The following is a 15,937-nucleotide window of genomic DNA, read 5'->3' as shown; positions in this document are numbered from 1 at the left end:
CAGGGTTCCCAGCAGCCAAGCAAGGCCAACGAGGGGCCAGAACCGTTGCCTCTCCCTCTTCCATCGGAGGAGAGTGAACAGCTTCTCGAGTTCTACCCGGAATTACAGATGGATAAGGATTGCCAACGTCGCATGGGTTTAAGTCGAGGCGGACTCCTGGGAAAAGAGGCGATCGTAGCCAGTTTTATAGAGAAATGAAATTCTTTGTGCAGCGAGAAGGAAGGGAAAACCCCAGAGCAGAGAGGAAACCGATCAGAGGTTGGAGAAGTGGACTGGCCACCGTGGGGAAGGGTGGGGGGCCCAGGAACGACACACTTTGTGGGGTTCAGCAGCCCTCTGTAGTTCTCCCATCCAGAGCTCAGAATCCCAGATCCCCAAGGGGGCTGCAGCAGCCCTCCTCATGCGGTCTACTCCACATTCCTCACATTCTTTACGCTCAATTAAGGAGAAATAATCAGGGAAGCAAGCAAGGCCGCAGCCGGGCAGTCATGCCCCACGCTGGCGGAATCACGGCATCATGTGTGCGGAAACAGCCCCCCTCGGCCCAGCCAGACCGGACCTCAGACGAAGTGGCTTTGGGGGGGGGATGAAGGAGGCCAGCAGCCAGGACAAGGGTGTCTGTCTCTCTGTGCTCCACAGAGACAAAAGAGTGTGGGGGAAGTGGGTGGGGGGTGGGGAGTGGGGTCAGGAAAGAAAAGAAGATGAGAAGGCCAGGTCAGAAGAGAAGGACGGTGGGCAACCAGAAGGCCTCAGCCGTCCATTTCTAAATCACGTCATTGCTCTACTGAAATCACAGCACTGTGTTGCCATTACCATCCACCATCGTCATCAAACGCCCTTTGAGACCCTCCCAGATGCTTCAAGTGTTCTCCTTCATCAGTTTAGTGGCAGGTGTTGATTAAGTGAGTCATGGGACTAGTACCTCTCTGTGGTGGCCAAAATAATACCAGCATAGTCTGCACAGGGATGCCATTCTTCACCCCCATGGAACGTGCATGTTATTTCCTCCTCGTGGACCCACCAGGCCCAGTCAGCCAAGCAAGCTCCTACTCCCTCTAGCCTCTATCCAAGGGCTGCCTCCATCCCTAGCCCCAAATTCCACCCCACAGAAGCATTCCCTGACATCCCCCAGAAGACTCAGGGTTTCCTCTGGGCTCCCCCTTCACCTGGTACATGTAACCAGGACAGATCTTACACTGTTTTGTAATTTTAGGTATATACGTCTGTATCTCCACCCGAATGAGTAATAAGCAAACGAGTGATCGTTATTTATTGAGCATATTCTATGTGCCAGGCACTGTGTTAGCACTTGATACATGACCTCCTTTAATCCTTTTAACGTTCCCTAGAGGTCATTATTATTATTATCTCCAATTTACCTATAAGCAAATTGAGATTTAGAAAGGTTAAGTAACTTGTCCAAAGTGACCCAGCTAGTAAATCAAGGAGGGGGAACTTGAACACAGGATCATGAAATGCAAAAACCCATGCTATTAATCTAACATAGAGATGTTTGAGGACAGGGCCCATATATTGACTTGCTTACCACTCTACTGCAAAGAATAGATGATCAATACACGATGAATGTGTGGGTGATGTGGGCTTTGCAGAGTGGAAAACAGTGGAACTGGGCCACAAGCTCTCTCTTCTCACCTCCCTCATCAATGGATCAAATTTGTGAGACTATTTGTTAGACCAAAGACTCAATCATGCTTTTTGTTGGGTCTACTGTTAGGCCAAACACCCAAACAGTGGCCACTTTGGGGTCTCAGTCCGTGGTCTGAGGCACGGGCCACTTTATTATCAGGGCGGGACTCAGTCTGGGCCTCGTGTAGAGAATCAGTCTGTGACCCGTGTATGTTGGAAGGAGGTGTGCGTCAGGGGAGAATACCTCTCTGCCTAGCTGACTTGCAGCTAAATAGATATGGATGGTTCTCTAGCCAGAGCGCCTTGTGGCCCAGCATTTAGAGGTAGAGACATAATACATTCGACAGGAGCTGGGTGTGTGGGATAGCACAGGCTGAAATGCCCCGGGAACGGGGGTGAGGAGATGTACCCACTAAGCAAGCTCCATGTATGCTTTGTGAATCCCACATACGTGTGAGTGTGTGGGGTGGCACATGTGTGTGCTGTGTGTGGCGGGGCGACAGGGGCCGGGTAGGGTGTGGGAGAGACAAGCACACACACCTGTAATAACATTGGCTTCAGACGCTAGGAGAGAAGAAATTCCCCCAACTGTTTTATCAGAGCCGAAGTTACTAAATTACGTTGTTGTTTTAAATTTGAGCTTCTCTGCCTGCAAACGGGGGGATCTCAGGTTCACGAGCTTAATGCTTGGCTGGGCCTGGAGCTCCACTTCCCCACCCAACCCGGGCTCCCAGAGCTCCCAGGCCTGAGGAACAAAAGTCTTCTCTCCCAGAGCTTTGAAGTGGAAACACTAACTGCTCCCTTTAATTAGAAAGAAACCCCCTATTGTTCCTGCTTTATTACTGATGGATGAAGACGTTGGAGGGGGAGCTCTGAAGAGCAGGGGGGGTAGCGGAGGGGACAGAAAATCTCTATTTAGAATAGAGAATCTCCACGCTCAACCCCCATGCACTGAAGCAGACCTCTTTGTCCACACAATCAACCAAGATTTTATAGGGCCTCCAGCCTTTGATTAGATGTTATGGGAAACATACAAGACAGGGTCCCAGCCCTCAAAGAGTTTAAAATCTAGGTAGGGGAGGCAGGGCAGGGGGACAAGAAATAAAAGATAATTGGTACTAAATCAGTACTGCCAAGTATATGCAAAAAGAATTCAGGATACATGGAACGGAGAGATAGTCCCATGAGACACCCTCCTAAGAAACGTCTGGCGGGGGTTGCGGGGGGGCACCTGGGTGGCTCAGTCGGTTAAGCGTCTGACTCTTGGTTTCGGCTCAGGTCCTGATCCCACGGTTTGTGGAATCGAGCCCGGCATTGGGCTCTGTGTTGACAATGCAGAGCCTGCTTAGAATTCTCTCTCTCTTCTCTCTCTCGCTCTGCCCCTCCCCTGACACTGTCTCTCTCAAATTAAAGAAACATTAAAATATTTTTTAAAAAAAGAAATGTCGGGGGGTGGGGTGGCAGCTAGGGACTTGAGCTGGATGCTACAGAATGGAGACAATTGACAGTGAGAAGGAGAGGGAGGCTACAGGAGAAGAGATTCCCACTCCAAGCAGGGTAAATGGACCCGTGCAGAGACATAGAAGCAGAAGCTGGGCTGGCTTCTTTGGAGGACAGGAAGGAATAAGTCTGGTTGTATAGGGGGGCACGTGCAGGGGGCTGTGGGAAATCAGGTGTATAGAGCAGATGTAACAGAGGGGTGGAAGACATTCTCCACAGGGAGAATGGCCTTGATGAGATAATCAGGGAGCCATAGAGCTTCCTTGAGCAGGGGGGTGACCTGATACAAAGTGGCCCTTGGGAAGATTAATCTGGCAGCCCTGTGCAAGAAGGCATGAAGGGGAAAGACAGCAAAGGAGGGAAACGAGTTGGGGAGCTCCCGAGGAAACCCAGGTAATGATGGCTTAGACTAAGGTGAGGGCAGTGGGATCAGGAAAGAAAAGGTGAGTCTGGGATAGATTTCAAAGGAAGAAAAGGATGTGTTGACAGAATAGATGTAAGAGGATAAAGGAGTGGGATGAGTCAAAGACACCTCTAAGATCTCCAGTCTGGGAGACTAGGAGGGCGGTGGAGAGGTAAGAGGACAGAAGCCCTCTAGGGGAAGTGTGGGGCCAGAGGAGTTAATAAACAAAACCCCCCAAAGCTTATGCTCCCTTCCAGAGCTCAGAGGTGTCCTGAACCTGGTAGCAGCTCCAGGGCAAGAGAGCCCTGTCCCCTGACAATGGGGACACCATTAATGAAATAACAACTTTTGTACAGTCTTTTCTCAGTGCACTTCAAAGTGATTCACATTTGCACCTCATTTCATCCTCAAAACAACCACCGCAGGTATCATTATCCCCATTTTGCAGATGAAAAAAACTGAGGTACGGAAAGACTAAACAACTTGCTCTAAGTCACGTAACTAGTTAAGGGCAGGGCTAGATGCAGAAGCCTTCTGACTTTCAGCTCAGGACCCCTCCCGGTGCCTGCTGGCAGTCCAGGAGAGGGGTGGGGCCTCGAGCTGCAGGCACCCCGAGTCACTGGGGGCAAAGAGTCTGGGGCTCAGAGACAGGGTCCACCCCGGACTTCAACAGCACCTCCAGCCTGCTCTTCACACTCACATAGGGCGTAAGTCGGGAGCCCAGGGTTGGAAACGCCAAGTCTAATCAGACCTCACAAGCCCACAGATGGTTTGAATCAATGTGCTACCTTGATAGGAATAATGAGGAGTCCTGAAGACAGTCTTATGCCAGCTCTATCCGCCTGGACAGAGAACCGTATCTTTCACAAGAATTTCCCCATCCAGGGTCCCATGACCCTCCAAGCCGGGCAATCCTTCATGAGGAAGTCCCCTGGTCCCACGTCACACCCGCTCCCCGGCCCCCGCCCCCCAGCAGAACCACCCACAGATTTTCCGAAAACTTTGGCCTCAGGTTCTGATTTGACAAACTCTGACTTCTTAGGCTTTTCTTGAGGCTGAAAATGGTTTCTAGGGAGAAATACATGATCACAGGTTACAAGACCAGCCAGGGGTTGTGGGGCAATACGGTAGGGTGGGTGGGCCTGGATGCAGAGAAATGGAGGAACAGACACATGTCCCACACACTTCGTGTCAGAGTGAGTGTCCCCAGTGTGCATTGTTTCATTTGTTCAACATGACAAATGTCATCATGACGTTTCCTTTGCTGGGATACCTGAACTAGGGCACCCAAATCTCATGGAATTAATCAATCTGTAAGGTCACAGACTCCCAGCAACAGAACCAGACCTATGATTTAGAAAAACCTCTTACTGTGGGAGCCCATTGAAGACAGCACCCCAGAATGGCAGCAACGGCCCTTCCCCAGGGAAAGCTCAGACCTGGGACCTCAATCCCGCAAGGGTGGTCCTGTGGGCAGGGACCTGCTTTAATGTAATTTGGTCCTGCCCCACCCCTTGCCTAGCAAAGCTTAATTTGAAGCTTAAAAAACAATGAAGTTAATTTTTAAAAACCTTTCATTGAGTTCCATGAGACCCCTATTAATTTTATTGTTTCAATAAAGCATTTATTTAATTGTCTCCAGAAGGGCCCTGTTAAATGTACAGATGTTACCTGAATCAGAAGGGAGGGAGCTGGGAGCCTTTTTTTCACCCTCTCCCGTTAGCACATTAGCAGGATTCTGTTATTGGATTAACTGATTGTCACCTTAAAAGTCACAAAGTAGAGCCCTGAGGGAATGAGACATGAGGCAGGTAAATTCTGGGGAGTAGTTTTGGTCACAGTTGCACAAAGCAGAAAGCCAGGCATATGATAAAGAGGTTGGGTTTGGTTAAAACAAAAGGAGAGCTTGGGGTGCCTGGGTGGCTCAGTCGGTTAAGCATCCGACTTCGGCTCAGGTCATGATCTCACGGTCCATGAGTTCGAGCCCTGCGTCGGGCTCTGTGCTGACAGTTCAGAGCCTGGAGCCTGTTTCAGATTCTGTGCCTCCCTCTCTCTCTGACCCTCCCCCGTTCATGCTCTGTCTCTCTCTGTCTCAAAAATAAATAAAGGTTAAAATTAAAACAAAAGGAGAGCATTTTTTTTTTTTTCTGTCAATGAGGAGATATTTGTTATTTAGTCTCTGGCACAAGGCTGATAACCCTGGGGGAAAAAAAAAATCAGACCAAGCACATTACTAGATGTATGTTGTCCAAACCATAGGAGGGGAGGAGCTTGGCTTGAGTTGACAGATCTGAGGAACAACATGTTCAGTCCTTCCACAATTATTTACTGAGTACCTACTATATGTTGCCACTACTTGGAGCTCTGAGTGTGCAGCAGTGAACAAAACGAAGCCCCTGCTCTCAGGTGCTTACATTCTAATGAGGGGAGACTGACAACAAAAAAATATATCGGACATATCAAGATAATTTCAGACAAGAAGGGCTCTGAGGACAAAACAGGGTGATTTGCTAGACAGTGGTCAGAGGAGGCCTGTGATATGACATCTGAGCCAAGACTTGAATATATGGAGAAGGAGCCAACCCACAGAAAGGTCTGAAAGAAGAGCTTTCTGGGCAGAGGGAACAGCAAGTGCAAAGATCCTGGGGCCCTAGTGTGAGAGGAGCATTATCAACCAAGTAATCAAAGGAGCGTGATCTGGGGAGAGAATCAGGAGACCCTCTAACGTAAGAATATGTCAGAACAGAGTCCATCATTCATCTTTGTGTCCCTGGTTATTTGCTTGGTGTGTAGCATAGAATAGGTGATCAATAAATGTATGACGGAAGGGGAGAAAGGAATGAGAGGAAGGATACGACTGAACATTTAGAGGGAACTGCATTTAGTCAGATTATTTGCAATTAAAACTGAAAGACGGGGTGGGGGGGGGGAACAGCTGAGTCTGTACAGTAGGTCATTCATTGCCAAGCCAGGAGGTGCCCAGGGGAAGGAAGGTATGGAGGGGGGGTATATATCTGCTCCCATCTAGGAGATCAAAATGTAACTGAGGAAACAGTAATAGTCATCACTCCTAAAATTATTATAGGCCCTGATTTATAGCTTACATGGTGCTTTTGCACACATCTTGTTTTTTTAAAATATTTATTTACTTTTGGGGGGGGGGGAGGGGCAGAGAGAGCGAAAGAGAGGGAGACACAGAATCTGAAACAGGCTCCAGGCTCTGAGCTGTCAGCACAGAGCTGGACACAGGGCTTGAACTCGGGAACGGCGAGATCATGACCTAGGCCAAAGTCAAGACACTTAACCAACTGAGCCACCCAAGCACCCCACACATTTCGTTTCTAACAGACTCATGAAATAGAAACTAACACTATTAGTCAATATTTAATGAATTGCCTATAGGCCTAGCATGGCACCATGCTAGGTGATGGGGATATACTGGGAGCAGAACTCAAACAAGGCCCTGCTTTCATGGACTATATAGTCCAGAATAGACAGACTCATTTGTGTCATTGAGAGAAATTATGACCACAGGGAGTGTTTCAATGGATACGTACAAAGGGCTACAAGCACCCATCCTGGGGGTGATCAGGAAAGGCTTCCTTGGGGAGGTGTCTTAGCTGAGCTCTAAGGATGAGTGGAATCACTAGGTAAAGAGGGGAGACAAGAGTGTTCCAAACAGAGGAACAGTAAGTGAAAGGAGAAGCAAGGGAGGGTCAGCGGGTCCTGAGCAGTGTTCAAGAGACAGGGCACAGTTACGGCAGAAGTAGGAGTGGACAAGGCTCTAGGATGTGGGGCCTCAGAGAACACAGATGAAAGTCCGTCCTTGACCTACAGGAAACTGGAAGCCAACGGAGGTTTTAAGTTATATTTAAATACTTGAAAAGCTGTCCTGAGGAAGATGGTTTCCATCTACTACAATCAAATAATGTCTCGGCCTCCTGTAAGAAAGTGACCTTGTCCATCACAAAAGTGGGGCGTGATTGGCTGTTCAAATGTCAGGAAGGAGTCCTCCTTTGGTCAGGAGACTGGGCAGCATGTACGACTTCAACTTTTTCACCATCAAGGATCCCTTTTATTCATCTTGCTGGCCCACAAACCCCAGATGTTTTAGAGACTACCTACCACGATACATTTACGTAACACGATTTTCCTCCATTTTTACAATTTTTTGTTAAAGTTTATTCATTTACCTTAAGAGAGAGACAGAGAGTGAGCACAAGCAGGTGGGGCAGAGGGAGAGAGAGAATCCCAAGCAGGCTTTGCACTGTCAGCGCAGAGCCTGACGCAGGGCTTGAACCCACCAGCCATGAGGTCATGACCTGACCCAATATCAAGAGTCAGATGCCTAACCAACTGAGGCACCCAGTCACCCTATTTTTTTTTTTAATTTGTATAATGTTTATTTTTGAGAGAGAGACAGACATACAGACAGAGCACAAGCAAGGGAGGGCAGAGAGAGAGGGAGACACAGAATCTGAAGCAGGCTCCAGGCTCCAAGCTGTCAGGATAGAGCCCAATGCAGGGCTCGAACTCATGAACCATGGGATCATGACCTGAGCCAGAATCAGATGCCTAAATGACTGAGACACCCAGGTGTCCCTAAGCATTTTTCTTAATAAACATAGCCAATGTCATTCATCAGGACAAGAAACCCAGTGCATGATACAATTCTGGCCACAAGTGAAGAAATTCAATGTTTCCTTTGACAGGGTACATTTATCATGAAATATGTATAATTTCCTAGAGGCTTTCTGAAATACTCACAATAGCTCCCCATTCCCCAATACATTTATAGACTCTGGGAGATCTTTTGGCTCCAGTCTGGGAACTACTATTCTTTGGTGACACCCAAGGTCTCTTTCCAACCGGGGTATGCTAAACCACGAGCTATAGCTTCCTTGTATTCAGGGATTTGGGGAAGGATCAGTAAATGTGAACTAAAACAATCAGGGAAGGCTTGCTGGAAAAAGAAAGCCTTGAGCTGGGCCTTGAAGGACGGGCAAGCTTCGGACAGGTGGGGACAGGGTGTTGTCAGGCGGGAGAAGCAGAGTGTTCCCTAAGATTGGCGAAGCAGCCAGCCAGGCTGCAAATGGAGTCAGGAAGTATTTGCGGGTACAAGAATAGAAAAAGTCGGTTGCAACTGACTTTACATGCCAAGCTAAATTATCCTCCAAATGATGGGGAGTCATCAAAGATTTTAGAACAGGAAAATGATGTGTTGGAAACAGTGTTCTTGGCAGATGAATCTGGTGCCCATACATGCTTTGAGGTGGGAGTGAGGGGACCCAATCAACAGACCAGATGTGAGAGGAAGAGCCTGGACTGGAGAGGATGGCAGTGAGGAAAATAAAGGAGCAAATCCAAGAAACTTTTTTTTTTTGTAAAGCACAGGACTTGAGTTTGAGTTTAGAAGCATTGACAGACTGTGAGGTGTCTTTGGAGCCTGGGGGTACAGCAGTGAGTCACCAAGGGAAGCTCATGGGGGTGGGGGAGATGATGGGTGCATGGGGCATCTTGGGAAGTTTTTACTCACTACATCCTTCCTAGTGGTGACTAACCTCAGCAAGTGGGGTTGGAGGGGGCAGCCAAGGTGCTTTCACATCTTATGATACATAATCTCCTTTAATGGAGGGATTTTGTATAATTTTTACTTCCTTTTTTGTGCTTTTTTTGGGATTTTTCAAATAATTATTTTAATTCCCTACAGACTCCCAGAGTCTCGTTAACCCTTTGTGAAACATCACTCCTGATTTGTTCCCTCCCCCCTGCAGGGAAGGGGAAGGAGGGAAATGATTTACAGGGTCCTGTAGGGTCTCTGAAAAACACATCATGGGGGTTTAGTCTCTACTCCTGAGTCTGTGGGTTTCCCTACAGGGGGGCGGGGAGGTCTCTTCAGTGTCCCTCTTTCTACATCTCCCTCCTTCTCTCCCCACTGTCCCCTGCCCCACAGGGCCTACCTCTGTCCTATAAAGACTCAAATATCATCAGACAGCCATCTTTGACTTCAGATAGCAATGCTGGGCTTGGAAAGATGGACCTGGGGATTTTTACAGCTGAAATCAGCCCGGCGTAGCCCACCCCGTGAACTAAATTACAGGCAGCAGGAGAGAACCTGGAAGAGAACAAACTCTGCAGGCAAAGGCATCTGTGTCCAAATCCCAGCTCGGCCACTAGTCACCTAACCTCTCAGTATGTCAATCTTCTCATCTTGAAAATTGGAGATAATAACAGTATTTATTTCCTAGAGGTATTAAGTGGATCAAATCATGATGAAAGGCATTGAATAAGTGTGCTCTATCATTAGTATTAATAAGAACAACAAAATAATACAACTTGACGATCAAGCTCTGTTGCTTGGAGACAAAACACCTTAACTTAACGTACTTCCATCTTGGTTCCCACTGGTGGCATTTATTTGCCTCTGTCCGTCTCCTTTGGGACCGGAATCTTCTTCTTTTCCCAAACCGACAAAGAGCTGAGAGAAAACCTAAATCAGGGCCTGAGTCGCTGCTTCCTCATCTCATGGTGGTCTGCTCTGCCACAAGATTTGTGTGACATTCGACAGAATCCTCAATCTCACGAGACTCATTTCCCTCATGTATAAAACAGGTGTAATAATACTGACCTCACAGTATGTGTCAAGAGGCTAGACCGTTCTCCATCAGGGTTCCAGGTAGGGTCAGTTCTTTCCTGCCTGCCCACCCCAGACCCTCCGCGGTCTCCTTTGCATTAGCTTCTGATTGTTTGGGGTGATCTTCCCAATTACACCATAAACTCCTGAGGGCACAAGTAGGGCCAAGATCTCCTTAACTTTAAGGAGCAGACTTCCTCCTGGCCCTCGGTCCAGGCCAGCCTTCTGGGGCAGCCAGGGAAGAGGCAGAGAATTTTCAGCCCTCTAGAGGTCCAGGACCAGATGCACAAACACAACGGCTCCTCTTTCTTCGCCTTTTCTCTCCACTTTCCAAACCACAACCCCAAGGTTGCTTGGGAAGAACTGGTTCTTTCTATTTGACAACAGCCTGGAAGGAAAGTTGCCCCGTCGACTCAGGGTACATTTGGCCTGGTCAGAGAAGGTGTAACGTGTTAGATCCTATCACCCAGTCCCTATGTTCCATTCCGATCGCTCTCCCATGCAAAGGCCTCTGGACAAAGGCAAAGGTCTCCTTTTACCACCCCCTGCCACCAGAGTCTATCCATCACCCAGTGATCCAATGACCAACTCTCCATCCATCTACTAGCCTCTCTATCTGCTGCAGGAACAGGAGCCCTGGGGTTCAGCTCTCACAGTCTCAGTTCTTGGCTGGGTCGAAGCAACACCAGCAGCCCCCTTATTCTACCCCCTGGTAATGGCTCTAAACAGGGACCTCTCGGCCTTCTCTGTCTTCCCCCCACCTCTACCCACCAGCAACTCCAATGAAAGGAAACAATGTAGGACACACATCTCAGCCACCCAGGAAAGGGAGAGAGAGAGAAGCTGTCTTACAACATCTCTCTGGGCTGGTGGGTGAGGCTGAGCAGGAGGGAGGAGGGAGGAAGAGAGAGCCTTGCCCAGGGAGGGAGACTGAGAGGGACACTCTGGACCACAGACCCAGACACACAGACACACAGAGAGACCAGCCCAGGCAGTGAGAGATCTGCGAGCCTATAAACCCTTTTGGTTGCGCGGGTCCTGGAGGGCCTCACCCTGTCACAGGATCATGGAGCCAAAATGGCTCACATTTGCATCTTGGGACCCACACAGAGGAACTAAGCTCTTTTCCAGAAACAAGTGGAACAATCTCTCCTGGGTCACAGCTTTCTCTTTGTCTGACTACTCTTCTCAGGATTCAGGCCTTTTGTCTCTGTCTCCCTGTCTCTGCATCTTTGCCTATCTTGTCTCTTCTCTCTTTCTCCCTCTGCCCCCATCTCTGTCTCAGATCATTTCTTGGGGACTCTGCCTTGGGGCTCCCGCTCTCCAGTGTGTAGGAAACCTGACCTTCATCATCTGTTTTTTATATTTTGGAAACGTCAGCTTCCCTTCCTACCTGAGGGAAGTGGGGGTGGGAGAGCAAGCTGCCTGGCTCCACCTCTTTCCCTCCTCCCTCCATCTGAATCCACCCCATCTGAAATCCCACAGCTTCTTGCCCCAGGGAGGATAGATCCGAGGCCCCTCCTGCTCTCAGTCACTTTGGCAATAGGAGTCAGGCCCTGATTCACAGTCTTCCCTCCACAGCTCACCGTGGGGTGCGGGAGGCAGTGAGGCCCCTTCGGATCAACCCACCAGTGGTTTGCTGATTTGGGAAAAAGAGAAAATGCCAGGCACAGTGAAAGCCCAAGAGGCTGAGAGATTTCACCAATGAAAACCAGGATGGCAGCAGTCATTTCTGCCTTTAGGCCGAGTTACAGCCAACCAAGCCATCCTACACATTGTCACAGATATTTGCTTGATACTACCATGAATTCCAGAAATAGATTACACATACTAAGGGCTTACCCTGTGCCGAGCCCTCTACTTGTCTTCGCATTACATCCACCCACCACCCCCCCCCCCCCCGCCGCCAACTTCATGCGGTAGGTATTATTTTCTTCCACATTTGAATGGGAAAACTAAGTACACAGAGAGGTTAACCACCTCGCCCAAAGTAACTCAGCTAATCAGATGTGAACACTGGTTTCTCTGACTCCCAAGTCCCAAGCTCTACATCGAGGTTTCCGAGACCAGGGAAATGTATTGTGTACATTTCCTTTTGAAGGAAATACATCCACAGTAATCTGAGAATTTACCTTCAAAATCCCAGGGACCCAGGGACCGCCCCCCCCCCCGTTGGGAGAAGCATTGTAACACACTACTTTCTGTGAGACCTAGAAGAACCAGCTAGAAGAGAGCATTTCAAGGAGGAGGAACTGGGAGGGCAAAAAATGATGGCTGCAAGTCAGGGCACAGTGCAGGCACCAGGCAGGGGAAGTCTGGCTCCATGCAGGGAAATGAAAAGGGGCAAACAGGACTAGGTGGAGGGCTGGGGCAGCTCAAGGAGGCCCGAAGGCCCAGTTCAGTTTATCCTCCAAGTTTTCGAACAGAAGAATAATACTCCAAAAGACGTGTTTAAGGCCTGGGCTGGAGGAAAAAGGGAGTCAATAAAGAGCTGCTGAGGGGTTGCTATTACAGTCCTGGCAGCCTAGGACCACTGGACAAAACATGCAGAAAGGAGGTATCTATAAGACATTTCCAGGGGTGCCTGGGTGGCTCAGTCAGTTGAGCGTCTGACTTTGGCTCAGGTCATGATCTCATGGTTTGTGAGTTCGAGCCCCGCGTCGGGCTCTGTGCTGACAGCTCAGAGCCTGAAGCCTGCTTCAGATTCTGTGTCTCCCTTTCTCTCTGCTCCTCCCATGCTCATGCTCTGTCTCTCTCTGTCTCTCAGTAATAAATAAACGTTAAGAAAAAATAAATAAATAAAAGACATTTCCAAAGAAATCTAGTATTTCAGAGTCTGAGCCATCTGCCTTCTTCCCAAGGATTGCTATCCAAGGAAGCCTCTGGGTTGGGTAGGGGTGTGGCAGGCAGAGGGAGGAGCAGGAAAAGGTGGTGTGTCTGCAGCACTGAGCCTTTACACTCGCAGACACTCTGGTCTGAGGGCTGCTGTGGCCGAGAGTGACAGCGAGAGGAAGGCTCTGTGAAGACGGTCGGTACTCAAGGCTCAGAGCTGGACACTGGCCTGAGGAGGAAACTGGTCCTGCCAGGTCTCTGGCACACGGTGGGTGGGCAGACTATAGATCCTGAGCTTGAAGGAGTATTTTGTGTCTTTTTCAGTTCTTTGAAAGGAGGACTCCTCTCCCTGGGTGGCAAAAAAAAAAAAAAAAAAAAAAAAAAAAAGCAAACAAGCAAAATTTGGTTAAGAACTCAAGAACTGCCAATTCAGAAACTCTGATCTGTCCAAAAGTGCAATCCCTTTTTTTCAGAGGCATTTTGCGTCAAAGACTGTATATGTCTGTGTGTCTGCGGGCCGGTGAGGGAGACAGAGTGGGTGTGAGGAGAGAGCTGAAATGCCTTTGTTCCTGTGTGTGAAGCTACCGCTCTGTGGGCTTACACATGTGTGTTGTATGTACGTTTGTGCCTATTTCTCAGGCCCCTGTGTGCACCGAACTTTCAAACCATAAATAGAAACACTGCAGCTTGGCAAAGATATCATAGGAATAATTATCTAATTTCAGAACATGTTATTATAATACCTACTTGATGTGTAACAAACTTAACAATGTTCGCGTTATATTCACCAACTCTAAGTTATAGACTCACAGTGCCAACTCCCACCTCAGAGGCTTCTCTGAGACCCTAGTGCAGAGAAGGCCCCAAAGAAAGGTCTTTAAGGAACATCCACCCCCCCACCCCACCCCCCAGGGCTTGCTTCTGGATGCAGAGTCTGGCTGGGGAGATAGGAGATTGCCGGAAGTGGGACGCAGCCTAAATTGGGTGGCAACTCTGTTTCCTCCCAGAATCCCCAGTCCTCACCAGCAGAGGAACCCCTGGAACCGGGAAGGGAACGGCCATATTGGGGTCACCGAGGCAGATAAGCTTTCCCTGACTCAGCAGTGGGCTAGGGGGCCTCATGATCTGCAAGCCTCTCCTCTCCCCCAGGGCGGGGGGAGGGGGGGGGGTGCTGGGTTGGATTGAGGCTGTGTGAGGAGAATGTTTGCTGTTTGCTGCTGCTCCCTGTTGACTTTAGCCAGTAGCTCTGTTTACAAACCCAGGTTGGTTTTCCCAGCACAGTTAATTAGAACAAAGACATCTGGTGTGAGGGCTGGGGAGGGCATCTGCGCAGAGTGTTCCCCCCACACCCAGCAGCCGTGGGCCAGCACAGGGCAGATCAGAGCAGCTAAACAGGACCAGACGGAACTCACCAAACCCAAAGTTCTCAGGAGAATCGTGGCTGTTCTCACTCTGCCTTTCCCATGCTTGCTAAGTTAGACTGGGCCCCCACTTTCGAGACTCGGGGGACCCCCAGGAGTCAGGGATAGATGCCCCTACCTCAGTGGGATCACAGGCTGGAGATCAAAGACTCAGTCCTCTCCTCTGCCCTTCCAAGTCCAAAAGAATCAGGCAGAGATTTCTGTCCCTCTCTCATCACAGTGACTGCATTCTGTAGGAATGTCAGACCTCTTCAGCCCCCTGCAGGAAAATCTCCCCTCCTGGACACCCCCTCAGAGAGGTGTCCTTCTGACACCTCCCTGACTCCTCTCCAGCCAATTTCTGACACTGCCAGGGAAGAAAGAGATTAACCAGTCCAGAACCAGAGGGAGGCAGGAAGGTGCCCAGGAAGGTGAGAGGTTCTGGGTGGACAGTTCCAGGGCTGTGGGGATGTGGAGGGCTGGGATGGGGAGGGGCAGCAGCTTATCTCTCCCAGGAGGGGGGAGCTCACTCCAAACAGCTAATGCACTGGCGTGTGAAAGCCCCTCAATTAGCACTAATGATGCAATCAGGGAGGGAGGAGGAGGGACCAGAAGTTCTGGCGGAGTCAGCACCAACCTACACACAGAGCACACACACACTCCTTTCCTTTCCCCGGACACAGTGGCCCCTTCAGAGACACCAGTGCACACAGTCCACAGACAGCCTGGACCACGCACGTCCGTGGGTACAAACGCATTCTTTGCACAAGCTACTAGCATGCATATGGTTCTGGATCCGCTGATGACCGTGTCTGACTGCGGGGATCCCGGGGAGAGGGTTTCGATTGGGGGCTGCAGGGACAAGGAAAATGCGAAACCAGACTTAGGGGTGGAGGTTCAGTAGGACATCTTCGAAAACCTCATGATTGTTCCTCTGATCCCAGAGTTCCCGTCCCACGCAGACTCGCAGGTGCCAGCCTCTCTGCGTCCACCTCTCCACACCCCCACCCCCTTCGCCCAGAGATCCGAGATTAGGCGAGGAGCCGCCATCCCCAGCCCCACCCGCGGGAGGCTCTGGGTCCCGGGAGGGAGCTCTGAAACCACGCGGACCCCCACCACCCCAGAGCCAGCTGCTCGCCCCCCGCCCCCCCCCCCCCCCGCCCCCGCTCAGCCCATTACCCTCCGGCTTCACCCCTTTATCTTCTCCCCCACCCCGCCCGGCCAGCTCCGTTATCCGCCTCCCGGTCCCGTTATCCGGCAGCCCGGCCCCGTTATCCGCCCTTGCGCGGGGCCCGGAGCTCCCGCGCGTCGTGGGGCCGCCGCTGCCCCCTCCCCCTCTCGCGGCCCGAGCTCGGGGGCCCGCGGGCTGGGCAGGGCCGGAGCCGCCTCCGCGCCGCTTCCCAGGCCCGGACGGCCGCGGGAGGAGGTCCCGCTGTCAGTCAGCGGGGAAGGCCGGGCCGGGCGGCCGGAGGGGGCGGCGCCGAGGACGGGCTCGGGCCGGGAGCTGGGAGGCGGAGGCGG

This window comes from Panthera leo, chromosome A3, assembly GCF_018350215.1.
Source record: "Panthera leo isolate Ple1 chromosome A3, P.leo_Ple1_pat1.1, whole genome shotgun sequence".
NCBI lineage: Eukaryota > Metazoa > Chordata > Mammalia > Carnivora > Felidae > Panthera > Panthera leo.
This window is presented reverse-complemented; position numbering follows the sequence as displayed.